Raw genomic sequence first — 14,334 nt, forward strand, 5'->3', positions numbered from 1 at the left:
CATTGCCACCCTTAGTTGCTACTGCCATCTAGCGAAGATTCTGACAAATCATAACTTTTCATCCTCTCAATCGGTAATGCGGGAGACACATGTCCCTGGCTTTTACATTTGACGCAAAACTACCGAACGTCGGAAAATTCTAATACCGAACCGTTTATTTTATTTTTTTTTTTTTTAAGTACCGAAAAAGTGCTGAAGTGTCGGTGTACTGTGCAACACTATGTCAGACACATATACCAATCCATTGCTCAGCTTAGCAGAGAATGCACATTTCAGAGCGCCTCAGAGACAGATAGGATAATAATACATATTTCATATAGCCTAATAAATACGACATTAAAAAAAACGAAACGAAAAATCAACTGGACATTCCTGCTAGCATGCGTGCTGCGCGAAGAATCCCTTATTATTTATTTAGACATTGACAGACTACAGCATTTGCGTCTTTTGTTTATATTCAATAGTAATTGCAGCGAGAAACTGCAGCTGTAGACACAAGAAAGTTTGTTATATTATGGTAACAACGGAATGAGGCGGACTACATATATAGGCTATATTTACCGTCATTGTTTTATTATACCAGCGTGTTTTCGCGCGTTTGCAGAGAAACTCAATTACTATCAATAGAAATGGTTTAGCTATTTCTCAGCATAGCCTAATGACGGATGGAGATGGGACGAAAATAATTTTCAACCGTCCACCACATTTTAGCAACGTTCCAACACTCTCGTCATCACTGTTCCATGGGTCACAAAAACTATTACACTAACGCTTACATTGCAGTGTGAAAAATCCACATTATATAATACCACTAACCTATTTAAAGACACCCAATTTCAAAAAGAAGGTATATAACGAAAAGAACGTATATAACCGAAATATTTTGAGCAGTAATACTTACATAGCAACATGACATTTTATCTGTGTTTAGTAGCCTAGTATAGAGACAGAAAATCAATGACAAAGTCCTATCCGCTTCTGTTTTGCGTCAGAAAACGGTTTCAGATAGGTCTATCAGCAAAGAAATTGCTTAGCTAAGCCCTGAAGTCCTCGGTAATAATAGTACTCTACAAGAAATTATGAAAATCGTTGACAACGTTTAGTTAGGTGAATCGTCTTTTATGCTACGCCACAGTGAATGCGATAAGAAAATATTCCGTTGCGCTGAACTATAAAACGCTATTCCAAATGAAAAATCATGCATGTTATACATCGTTAGAAAGCTTATACTCTCACCTACTGAATAAATGAACTGTCATTCAAGCCAGATTGTACGAAAAACGGCGACTACGCCGTAAGCAACAGGAATCACAAACGGATTGTCCAAGACAATATATGACCACTCAGTCGCAAAAGGGACATCTCTACGCGTAAAACCAATGGTAAGATTGTATATTTATTCAATGTTTAGTCCCAGATATTGAATGTAAAATGACATGGCATAATTTTGAAAAAAAACTTTGTCTCGTTTATGTCGTTATTCAGTGAGCAGCGTTTTCACTGCTGTATTGGCATATTTTAGGGCTAACGTGGGGTTTATCTTGTTGCTACGGAACATTAAATTACATTACAGGCATTTGGCAGACGCTCTTATCCAGAGCGACGTACAACAAAATGTATAACCATAACCAGGGACAAGTATATCGAAAACCCTAGAGGGCAGCAGCCTACCGTTTTAAGTGCAGGGAACAACCGTATGGTTCAACTTGGACCCTGTAGGTTAAACTGATTAACACTAACACAAACAAGAACAGCAACAACGCAGTCTATGCAATAGTTAAGACGAGTTAAGTCCCCTACGAAACAACTACCTAGTTACAACCCTAAGCTTACAGTCAATTTAGAGATTAAATTGAGAATACGATTTCTCTCAGCATAATGACGGATTCAAAGACTAAAGGAACTCACCCGATATTGTCTTCAAATGGACCGTATTATTTATTTAGACATTGGCAGACTACAGCATTAATTGCGTCTTTTGTTTTTATTCAATATTAGTGATTGCAGCGAGAAACTGCAGCTGTAGGTCGTTATGTTATGGTAGCAACGGAACGAAGCGGACTATATATGTATTAGGCTACCGTCATTGTTTCATTATACCAGCGTGTTTTCGCGCGTTTGCACAGAAACTCAGAACCTAAAAAATTATTTTTTTTAAAATTATAAAAATTAAACGAACTCACGGTCACTGTCCCGTCCCCTCACTGATAAAAACAAGACCCTACGGCAATAGTTAAGACGAGTTAAGTCACCTACGAAACAACTACCTAGTTACAACCCTAAACTTACAGTCGATTTAGAGATTAAATTGAGGATACGATTTACAGCATAAATTGCGTCATTTGTTTATATTCAATATTAGTAAATGCAGCGAGAAACTGCAGCTGTAGGTCATTATGTTATGATAGCAACGGAACGAAGCGGACAATATATGTATTAGGCTACCGTCATTGTTTCATTAGACCAGCGTGTTTTCGCGCGTTTTCACAGAAACTCACAACCAATAAATAAAATGGTTTAGCTGTTTCTCAGCATAATGACATATTCAAAGACTAAACGAACTCACCCGATACTGTCTTCAAATGGATCCATGCCAAATAAAAGTAATTATTCATCCTCTCAGAAAGCTTTTACTAAGAAACTTTGGGTAGCCGATCTTAGCATGCACGCTAGGTGGCAGTGTCAGACCGTGCTTTCACTGATAAAAACTAGCGTCGCCATGGTTGTCGCTTGCCGTAAAGAAGTTTACTCGATGTCGTAATCGTTTGGATTTGGAGCTCCAGCTTTTCCGCACCCCACCTAATGAAAAAGTCCAAATGGTGTGCAAACCATATGGCGGACATAGATGCTCCCAATAGGAAAGTTGTAGAGCACATTCAGATGCATCAGTCGATGGAGTTTTGTGTTGATCTGACTTACGGTGTAGGAGTTATGACCTTTTAAACTATGACCCTTTGTTATAGCGCCACCATCTGGCCGACATAGGTGTTTTTTAGTGCCTGGGTAGTGGGGGGCCATAGGAACCCACCTGCCAAATTTGGTTGCTCTAGGACTTATGGTTGCTGAGCCTCAGACATTTTAGCGGAGAAAGCTGCCACGCCCCAACGATACAGTTAAAATGGCGGGAAAACAATATGGCGGACACAGGTAGTCCCAATGGCAAAAGTATAGAGCACGTTCAGAGGCATATATCTATAAAGTTTTGTGTTGATCTAACTTATGTTGTGGGAGTTATGGCCTGTTACGCGTTACCCTTTGTTATAGCGCCACCATCTGGCCGACGCACGTGGTTTTTAGTGCCTGAGTAGTGGGGGCCCATAGGAACCCACCTGTCAAATTTGGTCGCTCCAGGACTTATGGTCGCTGAGCCTCAGACACTTTTACCGGAGAAAAATAATAATAATAATAATAATAATAATAAGAATAATCCTAACAGATACAATAGGGTTCCACCAGCTTCGCTGCTTGGACCCCTAATAATAATCCTAACAGATACAATAGGGTTCCACCAGCTTCGCTGCTTGGACCCCTAATAATAATAATAATCCTAACAGATACAATAGGGTTCCACCAGCTTCGCTGCTTGGACCCCTAATTAAAGCCGCAAGCGGCGTTGGAAGGGGTCCAAGCATTGGCAGCATCGCGCCCCCTATGGAGCGATTTTAAAATGGCTTTGTCCTCACGATCATATGCCTTCACCCAACATATCTACTGAATATCATGATGATCGTATGAAATATTGATGACTTATGGCCAATTTTGTGCTAAGAGACGCTGTCGGATGACTTAGTTACGTCCCCATGGATGTGTCCTGGCCGCTTCCTGTAAAGGCTTTTACTATGTCGTAACACTTAGATGGCATGTCGTAACACTTAGATGGTCCGGCGTGTATGCACAGCTGCAGTGTTTCTGCGCCGCAACTAAAAAAGGCGTCACTAGTGTTGTCACGATACCAAAATTTTGACTTTGATACCGATACCAGGTGTAGTATCACGATAATTGATACTGAAACGATACTGATTCAATACTCGGTACCTAACGATACTGAAAATACCTTAATAGATCAAAAACATAATGTCCACAAGGGATGACCTCATTTTCGAATTCACGGTTTATTAAAAACCCTGTTTATTAACAACCTTTAAGTTGAAGCCTGTTCAACATATCAATAAGCATAGGACAGTAGTGTTACAGCACTAAACCATAGAAAACTATATTAAATATATTTCAAAAATCTAACAATTGTAAAGTGAATTATCTGTAAACAGGTCTTTCACTTTAAAATATATCTAAAAACAGCACATTTCAATAACAATACAGCATCTTCCTATAAGAAAATATTTACAAATAAGAACAGGTATTGCTACTGAAGTGAACTGAGTCTAAGCTTGCGCTGAATCAACCACGAAAAATGCACAAGCACAGGTCACCTCACTTGCCACCCTTAGTTGCTACTGCCATCTAGCGAAGATTCTGACAAATCATAACTTTTCATCCTCTCAATCGGTAATGCGGGAGACACATGTCCCTGGCTTTTACATTTGACGCAAAACTACCGAACGTCGGAAAATACTAATACCGAACCGTTTCTTTTTTCTTTTTTTTTAAGTACCGAAAAAGTGCTGAAGTGTCGGTGTACTGTGCAACACTATGTCAGACACATATACCAATCCATTGCTCAGCTTAGCAGAGAATGCACATTTCAGAGCGCCTCAGAGACAGATAGGATAATAATACATATTTCATATAGCCTAATAAATACGACATTAAAAAAAACGAAACGAAAAATCAACTGGACATTCCTGCTAGCATGCGTGCTGCGCGAAGAATCCCTTATTATTTATTTAGACATTGACAGACTACAGCATTTGCGTCTTTTGTTTATATTCAATAGTAATTGCAGCGAGAAACTGCAGCTGTAGACACAAGAAAGTTTGTTATATTATGGCAACAACGGAATGAGGCGGACTACATATATAGGCTATATTTACCGTCATTGTTTTATTATACCAGCGTGTTTTCGCGCGTTTGCAGAGAAACTCAATTACTATCAATAGAAGTGGTTTAGCTATTTCTCAGCATAGCCTAATGACGGATGGAGATGGGACGAAAATAATTTTCAACCGTCCACCACATTTTAGCAACGTTCCAACACTCTCGTCATCACTGTTCCATGGGTCACAAAAACTATTACACTAACGCTTACATTGCAGTGTGAAAAATCCACATTATATAATACCACTAACCTATTTAAAGACACCCAATTTCAAAAAGAAGGTATATAACGAAAAGAACGTATATAACCGAAATATTTTGAGCAGTAATACTTACATAGCAACATGACATTTTATCTGTGTTTAGTAGCCTAGTATAGAGACAGAAAATCAATGACAAAGTCCTATCCGCTTCTGTTTTGCGTTAGAAAACGGTTTCAGATAGGTCTATCAGCAAAGAAATTGCTTAGCTAAGCCCTGAAGTCCTCAATAATAATAGTACTCTACAAGAAATTATGAAAATCGTTGACAACGTTTAGTTAGGTGAATCGTCTTTTATGCTACGCCACAGTGAATGCGATAAGAAAATATTCCGTTGCGCTGAACTATAAAACGCTATTCCAAATGAAAAATCATGCATGTTATACATCGTTAGAAAGCTTATACTCTCACCTACTGAATAAATGAACTGTCATTCAAGCCAGATTGTACGAAAAACGGCGACAACGCCGTAAGCAACAGGAATCACAAACGGATTGTCCAAGACAATATATGACCACTCAGTCGCAAAAGGGACATTTCTACGCGTAAAACCAATGGTAAGATTGTATATTTATTCAATGTTTAGTCCCAGATATTGAATGTAAAATGACATGGCATAATTTTGAAAAAAAACTTTGTCTCGTTTATGTCGTTATTCAGTGAGCAGCGTTTTCACTGCTGTATTGGCATATTTTAGGGCTAACGTGGGGTTTATCTTGTTGCTACGGAACATTAAATTACATTACAGGCATTTGGCAGACGCTCTTATCCAGAGCGACGTACAACAAAATGTATAACCATAACCAGGGACAAGTATATCGAAAACCCTAGAGGGCAGCAGCCTACCGTTTTAAGTGCAGGGAACAACCGTATGGTTCAACTTGGACCCTGTAGGTTAAACTGATTAACACTAACACAAACAAGAACAGCAACAACGCAGTCTATGCAATAGTTAAGACGAGTTAAGTCCCCTACGAAACAACTACCTAGTTACAACCCTAAGCTTACAGTCAATTTAGAGATTAAATTGAGAATACGATTTCTCTCAGCATAATGACGGATTTAAAGACTAAAGGAACTCACCCGATATTGTCTTCAAATGGACCGTATTATTTATTTAGACATTGGCAGACTACAGCATTAATTGCGTCTTTTGTTTATATTCAATATTAGTGATTGCAGCGAGAAACTGCAGCTGTAGGTCGTTATGTTATGGTAGCAACGGAACGAAGCGGACTATATATGTATTAGGCTACCGTCATTGTTCCATTATACCAGCGTGTTTTCGCGCGTTTGCACAGAAACTCAGAACCTAAAAAATTATTTTTTAAAAAATTATAAAAATTAAACGAACTCACGGTCACTGTCTTCCAATGCTTCCCGACGGTCAGACCGTCCCCTCACTGATAAAAACAAGACCCTACGGCAATAGTTAAGACGAGTTAAGTCACCTACGAAACAACTACCTAGTTACAACCCTAAACTTACAGTCGATTTAGAGATTAAATTGAGGATACGATTTACAGCATAAATTGCGTCATTTGTTTATATTCAATATTAGTACATGCAGCGAGAAACTGCAGCTGTAGGTCATTATGTTATGATAGCAACGGAACGAAGCGGACAATATATGTATTAGGCTACCGTCATTGTTTCATTAGACCAGCGTGTTTTCGCGCGTTTTCACAGAAATTCACAACCAATAAATAAAATGGTTTAGCTGTTTCTCAGCATAATGACAGATTCAAAGACTAAACGAACTCACCCGATACTGTCTTCAAATGGATCCATGCCAAATAAAAGTAATTATTCATCCTCTCAGAAAGCTTTTACTAAGAAAATTTGGGTAGCCGATCTTAGCATGCACGCTAGGTGGCAGTGTCAGACCGTGCTTTCACTGATAAAAACTAGAGAAAACTGGTTGTCGCTTGCCGTAAAGAAGTTTACTCGATGTCGTAATCGTTTGGATTTGGAGCTCCAGCTTTTCCGCACCCCACCTAATGAAAAAGTCCAAATGGTGTGCAAACCATATGGCGGACATAGGTGCTCCCAATAGGAAAGTTGTAGAGCACATTCAGATGCATCAGTCGATGAAGTTTTGTGTTGATCCGACTTACGGTGTGGGAGTTATGACCTTTTAAAGTATGATCCTTTGTTATAGCGCCACCATCTGGCCGACATAGGTGATTTTTAGTGCCTGAGTAGTGGGGCGCCACAGGAACGCACCTACCAAATTTGGTTGGTCTACAACTTATGGTTGCTGAGCCTCAGACATTTTAGCGGAGAAAACTGCCACGCCCCAACTAAAAAGTCAAAATGGCGGGCAAACAATATGGCGGACACAGGTGGTCCCAATGGCAAAGGTATAGAGCACGTTCACATGCATATGTCGATGAAGTTTTGTGTTGATCGGACCTATGGTGTGGGAGTTATGGCCTTTTACGCAAAACCCTTTGTTATAGCGCCACCATCTGGCCGACGTACGTGATTTTTAGTGCCTGAGTAGTGGGGGCACATAGAAACCCACCTGCCAAATTTAGTCGCTCCAGGACTTATGGTTGCTGAGCCTCAGACACTTTTACCGGAGAAAAATAATAAGAATAATAATAATAATAATCCTAACAGATACAATAGGGTTCCACCAGCTTCGCTGCTTGGACCCCTAATAATAATAATCCTAACAGATACAATAGGGTTCCACCAGCTTCGCTGCTTGGACCCCTAATAATCCTAACAGATACAATAGGGTTCCACCAGCTTCGCTGCTTGGACCCCTAATAATAATCCTAACAGATACAATAGGGTTCCACCAGCTTCGCTGCTTGGACCCCTAATAATAATCCTAACAGATACAATAGGGTTCCACCAGCTTCGCTGCTTGGACCCCTAATAATAATCCTAACAGATACAATAGGGTTCCACCAGCTTCGCTGCTTGGACCCCTAATAATATGTGCAATAATAAGTGTAGTTGCCCTAAGGCAACCACACTAATAATATAGATATACTTTTAACAACTTTCAGTGAATTACAATAAATGAACCATGGAACCTATTAATTTAGCTACAACACTCACTGAGCTGAACACAAAGAGGCTGACAATGTATTTCAGTGGAGATGTCTCTGAGAGATGGAAAACTTAGACACAGATAGCTCTGTTCATTAAGCAGTTCTTTAAATTTTGTTCATTGCTACAACAGATTTTTTTTTTCAGATGTTTTCATTGTGAAGCTCTTTCGTGCAGCACTTTATTTGACTAAAATTAGCAATGTTTTGTTTTGGATTAAGCTATTTTGTGCATTGTTGTGTTCATTGTTATATATTTATTGTCATTTACATTTGATTAAGGATAATAAATTGTTATTACATTGTTAATGGTTTATGAATCCATTTGATTAAACACAATTTTTGATGATAAAATGGGATTAAACCATAAAACACAGAATCCAGAAAAAGTACAATGGTAAACATGGAATTTAGATTAAAATAAAACTGATTTCATAGGGCCCTACAAATGTCACCAGCAGTTGATTTATTTCATCACACAAGGGTCTGACAACATTTAAAACATATTCTAACATTAATTTGCTCTTAAAACAATATTAAACTTATCCGAAAGTGTTTATTGATTTTTTCCCTGCTGTGTCCATCAGGTCTGTACTGCTCTGCTCATTACTAGATACAGTATTTAAAGGCAAATAAGATGATTATATAACTGGTTAGTGTTAATATTGAAAAACTTGTCTGATCTGTCCATTATCTATCACATCATTTAGTGATAACATCATGCCACGCCGGGGGAAGAGATCTGAGGCTGCTAAGCAACGCTGGACTAAGTTGGACCTTTCAAACCCTCGGTTTCAGAGTCCAGAACCACAAAGGTGCATTCAAGTCATGGAGGTATGTGACAGGCAATGTAAACAGGAGGTGTGTAGTCCACCTGTGGTGTCATCCCCATGCACAGCTCCGTATCATGCACAGCCAGAGGTTCAAGAGGTCAACAGCAGTGTGCAGGTCATAGACATTTCTGTACATGATACTGTAGAAGAAGCAGGCGCCCCACCACCCTCTGTGATATCTGTGCAGGCATCCCATAGTCAGGATTATAGTGACTATGAGCCTGACTCAAGGAATCGTCAGTGTACATGCATGGCTCTGACATTTCTAGCACACCAGAATGAGGGTCATGACTTGAAGGAGGCTGATCTTGACAAGATACTGGACAAGGGAGATAGTCTGTATAAGAAAACTATAAAACAGCTAAAAAGTGAAAATAGGTTCCGCGACTACTACTTGACCTTGGAGGAAACGCCACTCACTGTCACAACCGAGCACCATGAGTACAGGGTGCAGAGATCTTCAGTGGAAATGGGATTCATGAGAGACAAGGGAGATCCTGGCACAGAGGATTGGTTTCAAAATCTTCGCACAAGACTTCAGTGTCTGTCTGCAGGTGTTACACATGCACTGCTTACAGTATCGCCATATACCATTGCCGTGTTCAGAGACCAGTCTGGGAGATATGGACTGTTTGACTCTCATAACAGAAATGCTGATGGGCTACCTGAGCATGGAGGAAAAGCTGTAATGATGACCTTCACGCATTTGGATGATCTGATTGAAAAGATTGACCATTTGAATGCCTTGCTACATTGTGGGTCTATTGACAAAAAACAGTTTGACTTCATGCCGGTGACATTTGCACATGCAAAGGCTCTATCACACCGTTTGCCTTCCCTCCAAGTGCAATCTGACAACTCGCATGACAGAAGGCCTGCGGCGGTGAAGGTGACACCAACTGCCAAACATGAAACAGATACTGGACTCCCAACCAGCCAACATTCTCTGCAGTCAGTCAATGCACTGTCCACACACGTGATGTCAAAGGCTACACAGGTTACAACATCTAAAAAACTTGGTAAACGGCAAAGAAAAAAACTAATGAAGAGACAAAGAAAAGACACAGAGCTGTGTGTAAAGATATCTGCCACTCATAAAAAACAAACATCTGAGAGAGAGAGATATACAAGAGATGTAGATTTCAGGGTGAAGAAGAAAGAAAACGTGAAGGAATCCATGGCAAGGAGATACAAAACAGATCCACATTTCTGGATAAAGAAGAAGGAAAACATGGTGAGGAGATACAAAACAGATCCACGTTTTCAGATGAAGCAGAAGGAATTCATTACGAGGAGATACAAAACAGATCCACATTTCCAGATGAAGCAGAAGGAATTCATTACGAGGAGGTACAAAACAGATCCACATTTCCAGATGAAGCAGAAGGAATTCATTACGAGGAGATACAAAACAGATCCACATTTCCAGATGAAGCAGAAGGAATTCATTACGAGGAGATACAAAACAGATCCACATTTCCAGATGAAGCAGAAGGAATTCATTACGAGGAGATACAAAACAGATCCACATTTCCAGATGAAGCAGAAGGAATTCATTACGAGGAGATACAAAAGAGATCCAGATTTCAGAATGAAGCAGAAGGAATCCATGGCGAGGAGATACAAAACGGATTCACATTTCAGGATGGCCCATAAGCTGCGCTGTTCATTGAAAATAAGAATAAAATACAGAGAGGTGAATAAAGTCATGCTTCAAATGCTTCAAAAGCGCATTGATGAAAAAAATAGGTTACTTCAGAGAGCTATAGCCACTTTCCAGGAACACATTAAAGCTGGGCCAACCTTTGTATGCACAATGTGTCATCGCACCCTTTTCCCCAATCAAGTGCGATTTTGCCATCGATCTAATTACAAGAAGAATCCACGTGAGGTTGCTGCCTGTTTGACAGGGAAATATGTTCATGAGTGTGACCGTCAATGTGGAGGCCCAGACCAATGCACTGTGCCTGATGAAAGGAGAAAGGAGTGGATTTGTTACACCTGTGATTCCCATTTAAAGGCAGGAAACAGATCATGCATAGCTGTGGCGAACAACTTGGAGCTGGCACCTATTCCCCCAGAACTCTGCAATTTGAATGTGCTGGAAAGACAACTCTTAGCGAAAATACTGCCATTTGCCAAGATTGTCACACTTCCTAAAGGTCGACAGACAGCTGTACATGGTGCTGTCGTCTGTGTGCCATCTGAGGTGGAAACCACAGTGAACACCTTACCCAGGCTGCCCAGCTCATCCCATTTGTATAGAGTGAAGCTAAAAAGACATGTGAATTACAAAGGCCATCAGCACTTTCACACTGTAAATATGAGAAATGTAGTAGCGGGCCTGTCCAAACTCATTGATACACACCCCGAGTACAGAGACATTTCAATCAGACATAATGCAGCAATGTATAATGAAACTATTGAAGACCTGCTACAAGACCCACCCACTGATGGCAACGTACAGCAAAATCAACCAGACACAAATGATGTCATGGAATTTGACAGTTGTGATGAGACCGAAATGATGGAGATACAAGACTATTGAAAATGTCAATCCATCGCAGGTGCAGCATGCAAGCTCAACATCTGCTAACGAGCAACATGAAAGTCAGGATAAACAACCACCTAGTGCAGAGGATGAGCAAGCTGCACTGAGACCTGGAGTGGGCCTAGATAGTTGCTTGCAACCAGCTGACATTGGACACGAGACATTGACATATGGTGATGGCATATTCAGCATTGCCCCTGCACAGGAAACAAGCCTGTCAGCTTCTTCAGGGTCCCTAAACTTGAAGCAATGGCCTTCCCTGTTCAGTTCCCTACTGGAGAGAATACATTGGATGCGGCAAGAAAAGTCAAACTATCCCCAAGCATGTATTTCAACGCAAGACTTTTCTGTGTTGACAATCGTTTTGCAAGAGACCAAAGCTACCTGTTCTTTGCACAGTTTGTCACAGAGACACACATGGCCAAAAACAGCATGTCCATTCAGTTAAGGAAAGGTAAACCCATTACCCGGGATGGACGCAAAATAAACAATAAGATGTTACAGGACAAGCGTGAGGTTGAGAGACTGGTGAGAAACAGAGATGCAACAAGATTCATGCAACCACTGAGAGGGACTCCAGCTTACTGGGAGAAAACTCTTAAGGATTTGTTTGCCATGGTCAGACAATTGGGGACGCCTACCTTTTTTCTGACCTTCTCTGCCGCAGAATTCCGATGGCCGGAATTTATAACTGCAATCAAATCGCAGCAAGGTCAACGGGTGAATTTTGATGAGCTGGACTGGGCTGAAAAATGTGACATTCTCAGAAGCAACCCAGTGACCACCATGCGTATGTTTGACAAGCGAGTTGAAGCTCTGATGAGAGAACTGCTGCTGTCTCCTGCTCATCCAATTGGTCAGGTTATCGATTTCTTTTACCGGGTAGAATTTCAGGCCAGAGGGAGCCCTCATATACATATGCTGTGTTGGGTAGAAGGAGCTCCGGTCTTTGGAGAAGACCCCGACCACAGAATATGCAAGTTTGTGGACCGCTACATCTCATGCCAGTTGCCTGACGTAGACAAACAACCGTTACTTCACAGCAAAGTCACAGAGGTTCAAATGCACAGCAGAACTCATTCCAAGTCCTGCAAGAAAGGTAAAAGGGCATGCAGATTTGGATTTCCAAAACCACCTATGCGAGAAACACGAATAACTTACCCGAAGCCAGAAAGTGACAAAGACGAGGGTGAAGGTACAAGTAAAACAAAAAACAAAGCAATGAAAAGAGCAAAGCAAAATGGCAAAGGACATACAATGACAACACAAGCAGCCATGAATAAACTCAAACCACTGTGGGATCTGCTGAACGACTCCAAAGCACAAGTGGACAACTTGTCTCAGCTACTGGCACAGTGTAATTTGACTTACGACGAGTACAGCTCGTGTGTTGAGGAAATGACGAATGCAAGCGTCATTGTAATGAAGCGTGAAGTTAAGGACTGCTGGGTGAATAACTACAATCCACATTTTCTGACAGCCTGGAATGCCAACATGGACATCCAGTACATTCTTGATGAGTATGCTCTCCTCATGTACATGCTCAGCTACATAACCAAGCCAGAACATGAGATGAGTGAATATCTCGGAAAAATAATCAGTGACCTAGGCCCAGAAAGTGTGCCTGAACGAGAGGAAATGAAACAAATCCTTCAAGCCTACTCAAAACACAGAGAAGTCAGCGCTCAGGAGGCTGTGGCGCGTACGTGCAGCCTGAAAATGAAGATGTGCTCACGTGATGTTGTGTTCCTGCAAACAGATGAGAACGCACTAAGAATGAGTCTCCCGCTCGGCATGCTGCAGAACAAACCAGAAGATTCTGAGAATGTGTGGTATTTGTCAGGTATTCCCGACAAATACAGAGCCAGACCCGAAACACCAGAGTTTGAAAACATGTGTCTAGCTGAATTTGCATCCAATTACAGGATTGTCTATGGGAAGGAGGCAAAAGGCAAGAAGCGTATTATGCTGTTGAATGACATGGGAGTCATTCAGAAACGCACAAGAGGGAAGGCCGCAGTTATCAGATATGCTCGCTTTTCGGAAAAGAAGCAACCAGAGAAATTCTACGGCAACTTGCTTAAACTCTACCTCCCCCATCGCTCAGAGTCATCACTGAAAACAAACACTTTCCCCACACACCAAGAGTTTTACAAGTCTGCCTGTGTGACATTACCTGGATTGGACATTATCTGCCCCGTGACTGCAATTGTTACACACAACAGAAAGAAATTTGAGAAACACAGTAAAGCGGTGGACAAAGCCATGGAGGACTTCATGAAGCATGGCCCTATTGAAGATGCATGGGCTAACTTTGCACCAGAAAGTGAGTTGGTTCAGTTGGAATGTATCGCTGAACGAAACAAAGATGACCTGAATGAGGACGAACAAGATGATGTCCCAGAGTACAGCCATCATGAAACTGGTGGAGTGATGCCGGCTGTGAAGGCCCCGCCAATGAGCCCTGATTTACTGCGCACAATGTGTCAAAACCTCAACCGGACACAAGGCTTCCATATTTTACTCTGTTCGTGACTGGTGTATTGAACGTGTATGTGGCTTAAACCCTGAACAGTTCTTTTACTTTGTCACTGGTGGTGCTGGCACTGGCAAATCACACCTCATAAAGT

The sequence above is a fragment of the Anguilla anguilla genome, chromosome 4 (assembly GCF_013347855.1).
Source record: "Anguilla anguilla isolate fAngAng1 chromosome 4, fAngAng1.pri, whole genome shotgun sequence".
Taxonomy (NCBI): domain Eukaryota; kingdom Metazoa; phylum Chordata; class Actinopteri; order Anguilliformes; family Anguillidae; genus Anguilla; species Anguilla anguilla.